Genomic DNA, 12,326 nt, shown 5'->3' with positions numbered 1-12,326 from the left:
CTAGGAGTAGGGTCTCTATGTTGTTGGTTATATTTTCTTAATTTTACTATAACTGCCTCAATGTTAAAATGGTAGTCCTTTGCACTCATTTTGGCTGTTTTATATTAAATAATAGAATATGATTTAAGAACTAGAATATGAATTAAGAAGTAATTTCCCACAAAGAAGGGCTCCAATGGGAGGGGGAATAAAAGAAGGTAATGAAGGACTTTATATATATATGAAATTATATGTATAATATATATATATATATATATGAAATTATAAAAAATAACTAAGTAACCATTCTCCTTAAATCAAGTAAGCATTTAAATGTGTGTTTTCTCTGTTATAACTGAATTACCACTCTCATGGCATTGTGGATTTTTAAGAATGCAGTTACTGGTTAGTAGAATTGGAAAATTATTTCTGAAAATTAGAAATACTTTGAGACTTTGACCCATTTGATATGAATTCAGTAAGTATTTACCTCAGGCCAAATAAGGAAAGGCCCAAGAGAAAATGTGAGCCATGATCCTGAATAGATAATTGCTTCATGACCACTTTTCAGCTAAAAATGTAGTATTCATTGGATCTTCATGCACAACTTAAGTGTGTGTGCCAACAATTAGCCTCAGTATACTATAGTGATAAATACTCTACATAAAGAAAAATATTCTAAAGGTATAACTTTCTAGAATGCCAAACTGTCTGTGGTATGGTAAGTCAGCTTGCACTAGATAGACAAGTGAATCCATATCTTCAGTAAAATCTGCAAAAGTAATAATTCCATTTATAAGCATCCCTGATTTTTTAAGTACTACATAATGTTCAAAGAATTTCCATGTACATCATCTTACATTTAGTTTGTAATGACCACTTAGTATGAAATGTTCTTATAGACTTCCTTTTCACATGTTATAACCTTTCCTCTTGGGGTTCTTCATAGACAGTTCAGTCTTTGTAACCTAGTCCATAGCAGGATATCAAGAATTCTCTATGGTGTAATGCTTTCAGAATTTTTTAAAAAGTAAATGCCTCAGGCTATTCATCATTTCACAGTTATCTTAGATCTATTCTGACACATAACTTAGAAAGACATTCTGTTACATTTCTCAGAAATTATTGTCATTTAATATCTTACTTGCATCAATCCCAATTGTACTTTACTCATATCAACCCCTACATATCAAAACTTTTTATGATAAAAATTGCTTTGAAGGGCCTATTCTCTATGTTCAAAAAAAAAGAATAATTCTTATATTTGTAAGCTACATTTGAACTTAAATGCAGTCTTAGATACTTTATCTCATTGGACACGTATGCTCTGAAAGAAATAAAATGATAAACAAGTGTGATTTACAGCACTTTTCTAGCCCTTTAAATGTCTCTCATAGTAACTGACCTTGCAGAAATGAAGATAGTCTAAAGATACATTCATGTTTCTCAGTCTGACAGACTATTGGAATAGTGAACCCCAAGGAAATGGGAATTTCTTATGAATCACATTCTGGGAGAAAAATAATAGGCCCAAACCAGAAGGGGGATTTGTTTCCCCAGAAAAGATTTCCTAATTGTTCTAATAACCTGTCAGCCCACCTTACAGGAGGAAAATGAAGCCTAAACAATAATGAGTCAATGACAAATGGGACTACACCTTGACTAGAACTGAATAGATACACATATCCATGGTTCTTTGTTTAAACTTTTAAATCACCTCATATCCTGCAAGACAGAGTTAGGGTGTTCACTAATATGTGAAGCCCCTAATTCTTTGTTTTTCTTCCCAGTATGTCAACATGAAATAAATTTCCTTTTTTCTTATTAATTTGACTCTTTTAATGACTTAACGAGGATGGGTGCCAAACCTGTTTTTGGGCATAAGATACGATCCCAAATTCCATAACAGCATAGATTTGAGCTTCATAAAATTGTTAGTGATCTAACTTATATTAGTTATATTGCTTAAGGGATTCTACCATAATGTTAATAAGCTGATTTGACTTTCATGAAAAGTATATGAATAATCTGTTCTTTATAAATGTACTGAACATCTGCTTATCACATCCTAATTTTTATAGTAGGATCCTAGAAATCAGAACAGTATGAATAAGATTTTAAAAATCTTTTGTGTAGGACATACCTTAATCTCTGTTTATATATGCAAAACCTAGTCCTACTCTAAAACCTAAATTCAAAATTCTGAAAGTAGAATGATGGAACCAGAATTTTCTGTTGTCTGGAAGGTTGTTGAAAACCTTCAAATACTAAGAACTATTGCCTTACAATGAAGGTGATTTTCCTAGTATTTCAGCTGCAACTTAGACTGAAGTTCTGTACCTTTAGAAACTCCAAGAACTCTTTTTAGGCAATTAGCATGCCATTTAGAAAGTAATTCAAATTTAAGAGAAAGAACAATGGAGTTTAAATTATCATCAAAACATACTACTGTGCAGTGCCCTGTACTTGGTGTTTTAAAAAATATAAAAATTGATACAAGTTTGAAATAAATATTCAATCTGTAATGATGAGTTCTGTTACTCTTAGAAAAATAAATGTAGAGTTTAATTAGAAAATAGATTTCTCTTTAAATTTGAGGTGAAAGCTGGATAAAATGAATTTGTCTGCATTTCAGGAGGTGCTATTGAAGATATGTCATTGTTATAACTTGAAAAGTGTTATTCAGAAAGAAGACAGACTTCACTTCAGCAGCTTTGACTATAAGAAGACCAAGACATAAAAGCTGAATGCAAGAATGCTAAGCTACAGATGATTGAGCTTTAAAATTATCACATATCTTTAAAGTTACCTCAAGAATTATTGTTAAATCCCAATCTGCCTTAAGCAAAAAGGAGAGACAAGGGAGTTTTCAGAATATGGGACATTTCATTTTATGTAAACTTAAAAAAGTAAGAAAGTTTCCTATTCCATGGTGCTTGGCTTGTGCTACTTATTCAGGAATTATGGTAGGGTATTTTTAGAATACTGAAGATGTCAAGATAATATTGAGTTAGATTCATTGTCTCAATGTCTTCCATGGGTTTGAATCAGCCAATTCTATAAAGTGGCAATCATCCAATAACTACTTCACTCTGAAAAAGAAAGAAATTTATTCTCGGAATTCTCAGAAGGGTATTTCAAAACTTAGCTGTACATAAAGCTTGCCAGAATAGGTGAAATCCCATTAGTTAATGTCTTCAAGGAGCAAATAATTAAATCATGTTGGAAGACCAAGAGGACCGTACCAAATAAGGAAAGAAGTTTTTTTTTTAATTCAGCGTACAGTTAGCACTGAAGACAATGCTTCAAACAAACAAGCCTCAGTGGTTTACAGTCATGTCTTGCAAAGAAAACCCTGTAGATATCTAGTATCTCTGACTTCTTTAAAGAACTGTCTGGCTGTTAATTGATAATATCCTATTGTCATATAGGATAATTTCATATATCCCTCATTACTGAGAAAGTCAGACTTTTAAAAATAGAATATATATATATATATATATATATATATATATATATATATATATATATATATATATGGGGGGGTGTGGGTGAGTGTTTTGCCTGCATTTGTGTTTATGTATAATGTTTTTTAGCACCTGTAGAGGCTAGATGATGTTATCTAATCTTGTGGAACTAGAGTTTCAGACCCAAGTTATCCATGATGTTGTTGCTCGAAACTGAACCCACATGTTTTCCAAGAAGTGTTGTTCATTGCTGAACCATCTCTCCAGCTTCACAGTTTGGGTATGTTTTTACAGTCATATCTAAGATGAAAAAGAGGATAAGTAGACATGTGTGAGTTCTTGTGAAGCCTAATCCTGGGATTGGTAAACAATCCCTTTCAGTTGTGTACTTACTGTAGGCTAACACTGGCTATAAAGCAGTATAGATTCAAGGCATAAAGAATAAACTATGCAAGAGGAACTGAAGGAATATATGCAAGAATTACAGGGAAAGTTAAACAGCAAAAAGAACCCAAGGTCCCAATCAAGAAATGGACTAATGAATAAATAAATAAATAAAACCAGTGTTCAACACTTTTAACCCGCAGAGAAATGAAAATTGAAAGCACTTTGAAATTGACTCTTACCCCAGTCATAATGGTTTCCAGGAAATAAACAAGTGAAAAGAGATGCTAATGAGAACATGGTAAAAAGGAACCTACTACCAGAGGGAGTGTAATCTGGTTTAGTCACTGTTGTAATCCACACTAAAGCTTTGCAAAGAACAAAATAAAAATAAGATGCTCAGCAGGTTAGATTATTTTCTGATTTTGGCTGGGTTATAGTTTAGTTTCCTTACACTCACATAGCAGCCTAAACCTCAGAATTTGATGCACACTTCTGACCTCCATAAGCTCCAATCATGCAGTGGTGCACTTATATACATACATGCAGATAAAACACTGATCAATATATCAATAAATAAATAAATTAATTAATAAGAACCTTAAAAATGACTTTATGACCTAACTATCAAGTATGTCTTAAAGAATTGTCTATGTCTCTGTGCAATAAAATGGAATTAGCTTAGTTTCCATTTGTTATGATGTTTAAAGTCAGGTGATAACCCCAAGATGTTGCAAAGCAAAAATTTTATTTGTTTGTTTGTTTTTCCTTTTTTATTATTTTATTTACATTCCTGTCATTGCCCTGCCTTTCAGTCCTCCCTTCAAAGTTACTCATCCCATTCATCCCCTCTTTCCTCTGAGAGGGTGCTCCCCTTCCACCAGGCCTCCCACTTACATTGGGCCTCAAGACTCTCCAGGATTAAACACATCTTCTCCCACTAAGGCCTCACTAGGCAGACCTCTGCTATATTTCTGCCAGAGGCCACGGATTGGCACATGTATACACACTGGACTGTTTTTCCTTCAATAACTTCTCTATTTTTGTCCCTACAGTGGTGCTGTCTAACTGGTAGTCTATATGTAGGATAATGAAAATAGACCCATATTTGTCACCTTACACAAAGCTCACATCCAAGTGGATCAAGGACCTCAACATAAAACCAGATACACTGAATCTAATAAAAGAGAAAGTGGGAAAGAGCCTTGAACTTATTGGCACAGGGGGAAATTTCCTAAACAGATCTCCAATGGCTCATGCTCTAAGGTCAAGAATTGATAAATGGAAACTCATGAAACTGAAAAGCTTCTGTAAGGCAAACATAGTCAATAGGATGAACCAGCAAACTACAGACTGGGGAAAAACCTTCAAAAATCTTCACATCCTATAGAAGGCTAATATCCAAAATATAAAGAACTCAAGAAGCTAACCACAAAAAAAAAAAAAAAAAAAAAAAAAAAAAAAAAAAAAAAACCCAACCCAATCAAAAAATGGACTTTAGAACTAAACAGAGAATTTACAACAGAGGAATCTTGAATGACTAATAAGCACCTAAAGAAATGTTCAAAGTCCTTAATGATCAGAGAAATGCAAATCAAAATGACCCTGAGATTTTACCTTATACCAATCGGAATGGCTAAGATCAAAACCTCAGGTGACAACACATGTTGATGAGGAAAGAGAACACTCCTCCATTGCTGGTGGGATTGCAAACTGGTACAACCACTCTGGAAATCAATCTGGAGGTTCCTCAGAAAATTGGAAATAGATCTACCTGAAGATCCAGCAATACTACTCTTGGGAATATACCCAAAAGATGCCCCACCATGCAAAAGGGGTACATGTTCCACTATGTTCATAACAGCCTTGTTTGTGATAGCCAGAAGCTGGAAATAGCCTAGATGTCCCATAACAGGAGAATGGATACGGAAACTGTGGTTCATTTACACAATGGAATACTACTCAGCTATTAAGAACAAGGACATCCTGATATTTGCAGGCAAATGAATGGAACTAGAAAATATCGTCCTGAATGAGGTAACTCAGACCCAAAAGGACATGCATGGTATGTACTCACTAATAAGTGGATATTAGCCCCTCCTAAAGTACAGAATACTCAAGATAGAGTACACAGAACTCAAAAAATTCAACAAGCTGAAGGGCCCAAGTGAGGATGCTTCAGTGTCACTTGGGAGGGAGAAGAAAGCAATCATAGGATGTGGGAGGGAGAGAGGGATCTGGGTGGGAAGAGGATGGGGGTAAAAGGAGAACATGATATGGTATTGGGTGGGGAAAAGGGACTGAAGCCCTGAGGGACAGCAGAAAGAATAGGAACAGGCAACCTTGTGGGATAGGAGGTGTAGGGACCCTCCAGAATGTACCAGAGACCTAGGAGGTGAGACTCTCTCAGATCTCAAAGAGAGGAACCTTAGATGAAATACCCCACAGTGTGGAGAAAGAACTTGTAGATTCTACCTATTATGACTACCCTCTTAAAGACCCAACAACCAGATGCAGATATTTGCACCTAAACAGTGGAGAGAAGCTGCTGATCTCTATGATTGAATTAGGGGAAAACTGGAAGAAACTGAGGAGGAGGGTGACCCTGTAGAAGGACCAACAGTCTCAATTAACTAGGACTCCGAAGATGTCTCAGACAATGGATAACCAACCAGGCAGCATACACCAGCTGATATGAGGTCCCCAACACATATACAGCAGAGGACTTCCCAGTTTGGGTTCAGTCAGAGAAGATGCCCCTAACCCTCAAGAGACTGCAGGCCCCAGGCAGTTTAGGAGTCTGGTGGGGTGGGGGTCGGGTGGAGACACGCTCTTGGAGAGAGGGGGTGGAGAGGAGGTATGGGATTCAGAACAGTAAGGGGCTGGACCAGGAGGGGGATAAAATCTGGACTGAAAAAAAAAGAAAGATTAGATATTGCAACCCATAGGAAGAACAACTATATTAACCAACCAGACCTCCCAGAGCTCCTAAGGACTAAGCCACCAACCAGAGTGTACACATGGAGCTACCTGTGGCTCCAGCTGTGTATGTAGCTCCAGCTGCATATGATGGCCTTGTCGAACATCAATGGGAGGAGAGGCTCTTGGTCCTGAGAAGGTTAGATGCCCCAGTGTAGGGGAATGCCAGTGTGGGGAGAGACAGGAGTAGGTGGGTGGGTGGGAGAGCATCCTCATAGAAGCAGGAAGAGGGAGGATGGGATAGGGTGCTTCCGGAGGGGAAACCAGGAAAGGGGATAACATTTGAAATGTAAATAAATAAAATAGCCAATACAAAAGATTAAATAAAAAATGAATCTTTTAAAGCATTTATTTGTTTTGGTATGTATATGTATATGTATGTTTATTTGCTTGAATGTGTAAACAAATATCTGTGTTGGTACATGTACAGATATGCACAGTGCATGTGAAGACTTAAAGTTAACTAATATCCTGTCTTCTTTGATGACTCTTTACATTTCACTGAAATAGTGTCCCTAACTTGAACCTAGAGATCATCTACAAAATGAGTATGGCTAGCTAGCCTATCCTGATGATTCTCTGTCTCTGCCTTTCAAGGATGAAATTATAAGTGAGCATCAACTCTTTCAATGGTTACTATATGTTCAATCTGTGACCTTTTTACTTGTGCGGTAACTTTTAACCATAAAGCAATCTTCCCAGCATAATGAGCTATTTTTAAAGTTTTCTGAATTGGTACCCAATTTCTAATTTTAAATGGAAAAAGAAACACTCACATAATTGAAGTAAAATGTAAAAACTAGTTCTTTTCTCTAGATTTATATCCTCTATGTTAATATCTATTTGAATGGAATGCTTAATTTTTTTTTTTTTTGCAACATGGTCTCACTCTGCAGTTCTGGTTTACATGGAATTCACTGTGTAGAACAGAATAGCCTTAAATGCACACACACACACACAAAATCTTCCTGCCTCTGCCTCCCATGTGCTGTAATTAAAGATTTGCATCACCAAGTCCAACCATTTAATTATTTAAAACACATTATATTAGCATCAGTTTAATGGTATGTAGTCATTAAATGATATTAGTCTAATCATAATTCTACTTTGACATACATTAATTTAATGCTGAATTAATCATAGAAGATAGTGGTTAGCCTTCATTTGGGTTGGTAAATGATAATACTTTTATCATCATGAAATTCCTAGACTAAAAAGAAATGTAGTGGTAATTTGACTTTCAATTCGGCTGAAATAACATGAATATTTTAATTTCAAACTGAGGTTATTTTTATATTTTCTTTGTTATTACATTGTTGTCCCTATGAAATTCTCTATCTTCATTTTCATCCTCTCCTACTTACAGCAAACACATCTCAAAAAGCCCAGGAGAATTAATAGGTTGTTTTCTTCATAGCAGTTATCACACCATCATAGTTTCTTATTTGTTTATTTCCAAGAGAAACAATAAAAAAGCTGCAGAAGAGCATCTCTAAAGACAGTCAGTGGCTTGATATTACAAATGTTGGAAATTACAGGGATTGTTTCTAGAAAAAGAGTTAACAATTGAAAATTACACAAGCATACACATGCATGCGTGTGTGTGTGCACACACACAGACACACAATTTCTTATCTGTCAAAATAGGAAGATGAATTTTACTAAGGAGGACTAGAGGTGAAAGGAAGATATGCAAATAAAAGGGACAAATTGAATCCAGTCAAGTTTCTTAAGTATTTTCCCTGTGATTTGACAATATGGGTCTTCAGATAAATCCAGAATCTTTCTTACAGTATAAAGATAATGCTACTTTTTATTAAACTTTTCATAAAAGCTACTTTTCTTTCTAAGTTATTTGACCTCAGCAACAAGGATTTGACAAAACGGTGAGATTAAGCTGTAGGGTTAAGCTGATGATGTCTAGACAACTTAGAATCCAATTCAAATAGAAATCAAAGCCCTTGAGTAGGAAACTGGTTCCATCAAGTAAAATAAAGATTGTAGACTTACATATCTGAATGCACTTTCACTTAAACAATTACTTATTTTTGACATATGACTGCTAGAATATAGCATCTTGATTCAGTGCATAAACCAAAATGTACAGAAGTGCAGCTTAATTCTGTTAGATGACAATAACATTTTTTCTGGAGTGTTTATTGCAGAATCCATTTAAATATAACAACAACTACTACACATCTTTCTGTGTGGGTTCATTTGATTGGGCTGGAAATGAGGTGACACCAAGATTTCTCCTAGAAACTTGCTTGTACTAAAATGTTACACCATTGTTAACATCTTAGATATCCAGCTTCCTGTCAATCATAAACTAGTCTTAGGCATCGTGAAATTCCTCTAATGGGGTTGGGAAAATGTTTCAAAGGCTAAAGGTGACTGAGTTCCATCCTTGGCACTCAGGAAAATTGACTCCTGACAGTTGTTTACTAACCTTTACACACATGTTATGGTACAAGTGCTATGCTCCAAAATAAACAAATAATTATAAAAATAAAAAAGTATACCCTATTGTACACACTTGAGAAATAATAGAAACTTTTGACCATATTCTCTAGTTAGTCTTCTACAATTTACCTTTTTACTTTCATGTCAGAAGCCTGAGATTCGTAAAAGGAATAATTTTCAACTAGAAGAAGTTAATTCCAATTTCAACTTGTACTTCTTAGTATTGTGCAGCACAAAATCAAAATATATATTTTTGCAACTTGTTAAAAATATACCAGCTTGTGAATTAAATTGCCAAATGGACAATTAGGATAACTGATAAGACCCATTCCTTATCAGTAATGGCAAAAGGGGTTGGGTAATTGTGGCCCTTCTAAGTAGGATTGAAGCATCCTCACTTGGACTGTTCTTATTTAACTTCTGTAAGGTTTAACATGGGTATGCTGTACTTTTTGGCTAATTTCTATTATCAATGAATACATACCATGCGTGTCATTTTGGGTCTGGGTTATCTCACTCAGGATGTTATTTTCCATTTCCATATTTGTGTACGTTTTATTTTATTTTTAGTTTTGGGTTTTTTGTTTTGTTTTGTTTTGTTTTATTTTTTTGAGACAGGGTTTCTCTATGTACTCTGGCTGTCCTGGAACTTACTTTGTTTCATCAGGCTGGCCTTGAACTACGAGATTCACAGGCCTCTGCCTCCTGAGTGCTGCAATCAAAGGCATGTGCCACCACTGCCTGCCTGGCTTCCTTCCTTCCTTCTTTCCTTCCTTCCTTCCTTCCTTCCTTCCTTCCTTCCTTCCTTCCTTCCTTCCTCCCTCCCTTCCTTCCTTTTTTAAGTGAGTTATTTATTTTCTTTTTATCCTGATCATAGCTTCCCCTGCCTGTTCTCTCAGTCCCTACATCTCACCTCTCCTCCTTGCCCCATTTAACTCCTCCTTCCTTTCTCAGAAAATGGGAGGCCACTCATAGATATCAACCAGCCCTGTCATATCAAGTTTCTGTAAGACCAGGATCATCTTCTATTGAGGATAGACAAGGCAGCCCATTTAGGCGAAAGGAATACAAAGGCAGGCAATGTAGTCATTGATATCTCTTCACAAATTTGTGTGTCATCCTTGTTCAGTGGCCATGCTAATCTCCTCTGTATCCTTCCAATTTTAGCATATGTGCTGCCAAGCAACCACAAAAAGCACATTATTACCCTTAGTGAGTTTTTGAACTCAAGAAGTAGACAATTTTCCATTCCCAAAATGTCTTGTTTTCCACCTCTCTCTTTGTCTCTCTGTCTCTTGGGCTATCTCTTTCACACACACATACACATTCATTTTAGGATAGCTAGGGAGGGAAGTTTGAATGGAGTGGGCAGAGGGAGGAAGGGAGAGAAGAATCCAGGGAGAGAGGGGATAGTGTTGATTTGGCTGAGAGAGAAAGAGAAAGAGAGAGAGAGAGAGAGAGAGAGAGAGAGAGACAGAGAGACAGAGAGACAGAGAGACAGAGAGACAGAGACAGAGACAGAGACAGAGACACAGAGAGACAGAGACAGAGAGAATATATTTGTATTGCTTTGGCTAAAGGCTGGGTTACATTGACCCCTTTCCTCTTTATAAAACAGTAACTGGAGGACAATTCTAGTCACCGGGTAACATTTAGTAAAAGGAAAAGAGACTCTGATAATAAAATTAACTTGGTTGCTACTGTGTCCAAGCCCAACTTATCTGGTCACATAATTAAAGTTTTTTTATTTGTTTGTTTTGTTTTATATTGTTTGGGGAGGGTTGTTTGTTTTTTTAATTGTTTTGAAATAACTGGTAGTATTTTAAATCTCTACAAACTGTTTTCTTTGACATCCTAATTTATATGGGGAAACAACCTGCTCTAAATATATTCGAAAGCTGTTATGTTTCTCAAATATTTAAGTATTCTTTTACACATTACATATATTATCTAATGAATCCTTATATTTCTTTTTTTCTTTTTTCTTTTATTAGATGTTTTCTTTATTTACAATATCTCCTTTCCCAGGTTCCCCTCCAAAAAAAGAAAAAGAAAAAGAAAAAGAAATAAAATAAAAAAAAAAAAACAAAAACAAACTCCTGTTCCCTCCCTTCCTCCCCCTGCTCACCATCCTACTGCCTCCTGCTTACTGGCCCTGGCATTCCCCTACACTGGGGCATAGAGCCTTCACAGGGCCAAGGTTCTCTCCTCCCATTGATGACCAACTTGGCCATCCTCTGCTATGCATATGCTGCTGGAGCCATGAGTCCCACCATATGTACTCTTTGGTTGGTGGTTTAGTCCCTGGGAGCTCTGAGGGTACTAGTTAGTTCATATTGTTGTTTATCCTAAGGGACTGCAAACCCTTCAGCTCCTTGGATCCTTTCTCTAGCTCCTTCATTGGGGATCCTGTGCTTAGCCCAATGGATGGTTGTGAGCCTCTACTTCTGTATTAGTTGGGTACTGACAGAGCCCCTCAGGAGACAGCTATCTCAGGCTCCTGTTAGCCAGCACTTGCTGGCATCCACAATAGTGTCTGGGTTTGTTGGTTGAATATGGGAAGGATTCCCAGGAGGAACAGTCTCTGGATTGTCCTTCCTTCAGTCTCTGCTCCATAGTTTGTCTCTGCAACTTCTTCCATTTTGTTCCCCATTTTAAGAAGGAATGAAGTATCCACACTTTGGTCTTCCTTCTTCTTGAGTTTCTTATGGTTTGTGGATTGTACTTTGGGTATTCCGATCTTCTGGGCTACTACCCACTTATCAGAGAATGCGTACCATGTGTATTATTTTGTGATTGGGTTACCTCACTAAGGATGATATTCTCCAGGTCCATCCATCCATTTCCCCAAGAATTTTTAACAGAGATTTTTTATCATAACTAGATTGCAAAGGCATATAGTATATTTTTCTCCTGAACTCAGCTTCAAATTAGTATTTCTATTTCAAATTTTTCCTAATAGGAATGATAAGAATGAATTTAACCAGATAAACCATTTGCCGTAGCATTATTTCATAAATAAAAATAAAATGTTACAGAATTTTGAAGTATCTA

At 36.2% G+C, this 12,326-nt stretch overlaps 1 non-coding gene across 1 annotated transcript; it reads right to left on the bottom strand.

Annotated features, from left to right (window-relative positions):
• Positions 1-10,356: 10,356 nt before the first annotated feature.
• On the bottom strand, positions 10,357-10,462 carry LOC116095925. The gene has a single exon (XR_004120763.1). It is a non-coding gene; the product is annotated as a U6 spliceosomal RNA (small nuclear RNA).
• Positions 10,463-12,326: the final 1,864 nt, after the last annotated feature.

Source organism: Mastomys coucha, chromosome X (assembly GCF_008632895.1).
Source record: "Mastomys coucha isolate ucsf_1 chromosome X, UCSF_Mcou_1, whole genome shotgun sequence".
Classification (NCBI taxonomy): domain Eukaryota; kingdom Metazoa; phylum Chordata; class Mammalia; order Rodentia; family Muridae; genus Mastomys; species Mastomys coucha.
The sequence above is the reverse complement of the archived record's forward strand: the minus strand, read 5'-3'. Positions and strand labels throughout refer to the sequence as shown.